Here is a 4,985-nt window from a genome sequence, read left to right as displayed (position 1 = left end):
CACATTATCATTCAATTTGTTTTTAATAGTAAAGGTGCACATTAAGTGCGTGACAAAACAAACAAAACTACTAACCATGTGTCTTAAAATCCGAATGTAGCCCATTTTTAAAATGTTATAATATTTGTTGTTAATATATTTTAATTTTCTTATTGGATTTTAATTATCCCAACTAAAGCTATCGGCCGGCAATAATTACAACTGAGTTTATTGTCACTCGTGATCGTAAATTTAAAAATTTTGGCTCTCACGCCCCCCGTTAAAAAAAACATAACGATGTTAACCTTTTTTTTTTCCAGAATTTCAAATTGATTTTTAGGGCTTTTAATCAGAAGGATGATACGAGTCTATTGATGTAAATCTTAGCTTAAAATAGTGTTACAAACATCTTAAATTTTTTTAATTGGAAGTTCAAGCACCCGACTTGAAACACTAATTATCAAGCCGTTCGGAGCATTGTTTCGAGCTAAGTTTTACATCAATCGATCCGTATCCTCTTTACAATCAAAAGTCATGTTCAATTTGGGGTAACAAGGTTCTCCAATTTGGAGAGTGCGGTGACCTAAAACACAAGAAACTCAATGTCTAAAAAAAATAAAAATGATAATGAGTGATTTGACCCAACACATCTATGATTTTGAAATCAGCCAGATTAAGAAAATGAGATATGAGAGAAATATACTAAAAATAAAATATAAAACGAAGAAATTAATAAATACTCCTATCACTGTTATGCAGTTCTACATATAGAAATATTGTACTAACGTAATGAAATTGAATAAATAAACAGCTAAGTGACTGTTGAGATTGATTCTCTCTCTCTCTCTCTTAAATAAAAAAAAATTCAAACATAAGAACGGATAGAAATACGACACGATAAGATCTAGTGTTTTTTCTTCGCATGTTTTCTACCGGTGCCAAATTATGTCTTTTATTCTTATGTTTTCGGGTCATGGTCAAACCCGTTTCTTGAACCGGAATGGGTATAGGTTGCATAATTGTGTTTCCGCAATAACATTTGGTGGTGGTTGGCTTGTGGAAGGCTTTGCGTTTTGAAAGAGGCTTAGTTGCCGGTTTGAAAAGAACGACGAATTTGGTTGGCTTCGTAAAAAGGTTTTGAATAATGGGTAGCTCGGGTCCTATGGATTCATACCGAGTAAAAATGACTGAAGAGAGGAGAGGTGAAAATATGAAGACATGTGGATATAGAAGATGATAGTTGTAGGTATTTATAAAATAAAAATCAGTCGACTTAAAATAATAAAAAAAAAGTCCAACAGCTCTATTCCTAGGTGTTAGTGATTTTCATTTGAGTTTCATCTAGTCAAATATTTGAAAACCATAAATAATTTTGATCTAATTTTGATCTGATAGTATTTACACGACTCTCAGTTATTCAAAGATACTTGTTTTGCAGAAATTACCTAACACTAGGAAATTGGAGACCTTCAATTGCCTTCATTCTCTTTGAAGCCCCAAAGCTTTGGCGAGATATATGAATGGCACCAGAAAATATTTGGGTTGTGGGTTTAAGATGAAACTTGGGTGATGTGGCAAGTCGTTGGCGCACCCCTACTTACTAGAACACTTAGTCTAATAAAACATTATAGGGACATTAATTATATGGGTGAATAAAATTCCTACATCATTTCCGGGCATTTTGGGGTGTTATAAAGGGGGAAGGGGCACTCATAGGTGATGCTAGTGACGATATTCTTGATATTGGAGTCGGAACTGCTAACTAGCATGAATGCGCTAACTATGAATATGATGCCTGAAGATGAAGACATACTTTATATCATCCTTCATTTCGAATTAGCAAAAACAATATCTCTTTACATAATATGGATTCCAAACATTCATGATCTAGATGTGAATAAGTCAAATGACTTCTTCCCAGGTATATTAGTGAATCTTCTCTCCAGGGATTGTTGTAGCTCAATCTTCAGAAATTTTATTGGAAATCTGAAATACTTATACATACTAAAAACTGCAAGAGAGATAAAAAAAGATGCAGGGTAATTTGTCTGCTTGGCTAGTTAAGCATGCACTAATTCATAGATTTTTGGGCTTTGATTACCAAGGAATAGAGACTTTACAAATAAAACCTGGGGATTGGCATTCTATTACTGTCATTTTATATGTATATGGTTACAGTTATCTCCGTTCCCTACCCATACACCACCCTATACTGCACTATCATCTCATTTCAACCCTCAAGTACCCAAAAGCCATTGGTAACACTTACTCATAAGTATCTTAGAACCTTTTGTTTGTTTTTTTAGTTAACCAAGTACAATAAATGCAAAATGTGAAACAATTTTATGTGGCAAACTTTAGTCGTGGAATGAAGCCATTTACCCTACCCACATGGGGTGGCGGCGGTGTTGCCATGTGGTTCGGAAGCCATACACCCAACCCATATTGGTGCCCCGTCCTCAATAAGGCCATGCATGTTTTTGTAATAAAGCACATATGTGCCTTGTCATTTAATGATCGAATGGACATTTGCACATATTTTTGCCTAAAAATGGTGATGACGTTGCACAATGTCGTCCCGTAGAATTGCTAAAAAATTTTGGGCCGAAAGCGAGAAAAAAATTGAGCCTTTAGTAATAAAATATATAGGGCTTAAACAATTATATGTTTAAATGAGCTTATTTGTTATAATTTGGGTTGTGCAAACAATGTTTTTAATATAAATGAGTTTAAATAAGTTGAGTAAATGAGTTTAAACATTAAGAATACATTTTTTCTATAAAAATATTTATAAAAACTAAAAAAAAAATCGAGTCTACTAAGATGATCGAGCTGAGAAATGTCAACCACACAACTCTCTCCTTTAAAAACGGCCTTGATGCTGCGGAAAATACTGATGGCCTAAGTTTAAACATTTAGTTGTTAAGAGCATCCACAAAGGGGTGTGAAACCAAATGTCTGAATCTACGTGACGTACTAAGAACATGGTTGTTACAAACTTCTTTGTTGTGAAACAAAGTCCATGAGCCAAAGTTTGATCTTCCAAACTAGTGAGGTGGAGACCTTTTCTCTCTCCATCTCATCTACATATAGATATATTATATATTATTTTAATTAGTTTTGTAGATGATTGTTGTTGTGGAATAAATGAAGATTTTAAAAAAAGTTTAAAATCTGACATGAAGCTGATTTAATGGTTTATACAAGTTTGTTGTTGTAAATGCTTTTAATAATGATCAATGATGAGTAATGACTCACATGACTTGCTTGTCACACCATAAATGCATTGCACTAAAAAACAATATTGCAACAGTCTTTGGTACGGTTTGTTTCTAAAAGTATCATACATGTAGGTTTGTAAAGCATTGTAGCGATAAGAATCACTGTTATTAATCAAAAAGGCCCAACAGGATCTCATTGTCTTTGGGGTCTACTAGCTCGACAACGTCTAAACGGTCCCTCTCCGATGAAAAGCCTTCGAAAGGCCACCCATCATCGATTTCTAATCCATTCTCAGGGTTATCAAAAAACTCGTCCAAATACTCGTTAATCTTTTCAACAGATAATCTCGGTGACAAGAGTAAGTCTGGAGAGAGATTAAAGGCATCGCCGATACCATCCACACTTGATGATGTTATCATGTTATGAGTGTCACAAGTTGTAACGTGTGAGCACAAATTTAAACCTTTGGAAATGGTACGCGGTTGAGGCTTAATAACTGTGGACATGGTATGCTTCAATGGTTCATTGTCTTTAAGTTGTCCCTTTGTTTACGACGTGATTTAAGATGTGTGTTCCAGTAGTTTTTTACGTCATTAGCTGTTCTTCCTGGTATTCTCCCGGCAATTAATGACCATCTAAAGTTAAAATCCATATTAGTGTCATATGTTAAAATATTTACTAAAACTCATAAAAGAAACTCACATATTAATTAAAATCTAAGTTAAAATGTCTTTTATAAATTACTTTTTTTACACACCTATTGCCTAGAAGCTTATGAAGTCTAAGCATGAGATCAACTTCATCTTCGCCAAAATCTCCTCTTTTTTATATTTGGTCTTAGATAATTCAACCATCGCAGCCTACAACTCTTTCTGCATCGGTTTAAGCCTGCAAAACACATGGAAAAAAAAACATCGATTTCTTTTCTCAATTTAATACCAAAAATAATGAGAATTACACTTTGAACACAAGTTTGTTTAACTAACCTGCTCTGAGAGGAACAAGGTGCCATTTGCCTTCGCCAAATTTCTCGATACAATTCTTGAGAAATTTCTCGATATCTTCTTCGGCAGTCCATGCACCTTTTCTCATAAACGAACTCGCCATTCTTTTGCTCTTTATACTTGAGTAATAATAAAGAAGCTATGTGCTTCTTTTCAATAATGTGCATAACTCAAATTTGGATGTCCCTTTTATAGAGATGTTGAAGTACATGTGTGATGTGTCACTACATTCCTCCACACACACACATACGTAAATATATATCACCTACGTGCATGCTCATGTTTCCACAAAATATAAAGTTATAAACTCTAAAATATAGTTTAATACTTTAATCTGATTAACATACATACCAAGCCATTTAAAGTTAAATTATATACTCATCAAGTGAAGCAATCAAATTAACACATGATATATTATGCCAATCCAAGTCTTATTCCTAAGGGTGGGTGGGTGGGTGGGTGGGTGGGTGTCCATATATCCTCCATATATAAGAGATTAAATGGCAAAGCCAAATACGTTTCTCTATTATGTAGTTCACTTATGAAATCTTCATCGGCCGCATTATTGTTTTTAGGATCAGGTACCCTGCCCTCGTCCTTTATGATCATATTGTGCAAAATGATACAAGCGCACATGATCTTTCTTATTTTTCTAGGATGCTGGTAATCGAATTATTCCCCATTTTGCTTTCAAAACACCGAAGCCCTTTCAATGTCTTTTCTTGCCGCCTTTTGTGCCTTTGCAAACTTTTTTTTTTATTAGAAATCATAGTGATTTTA

The 4,985-nt window shown here is 34.2% G+C and overlaps 1 pseudogene across 1 annotated transcript; it reads right to left on the bottom strand.

Moving 5' to 3' along the window:
- Positions 1-3,252: 3,252 nt before the first annotated feature.
- LOC143616230 (transcription factor MYB1-like) lies at positions 3,253-4,424 on the bottom strand (annotated as a pseudogene). The gene is made up of 3 exons (XR_013150622.1): positions 4,188-4,424; positions 3,959-4,089; positions 3,253-3,836 (listed from the first exon to the last, which is right to left on the bottom strand). The product of XR_013150622.1 is annotated as a transcription factor MYB1-like (transcript).
- Positions 4,425-4,985: the final 561 nt, after the last annotated feature.

Source organism: Bidens hawaiensis, unplaced genomic scaffold, assembly GCF_021521415.1.
Source record: "Bidens hawaiensis isolate Kalapana, Puna unplaced genomic scaffold, B.hawaiensis_p1.1 tig00046258_1, whole genome shotgun sequence".
NCBI classification, from domain to species: Eukaryota; Viridiplantae; Streptophyta; class Magnoliopsida; order Asterales; family Asteraceae; genus Bidens; species Bidens hawaiensis.
This window is presented reverse-complemented; position numbering and strand designations above follow the sequence as displayed.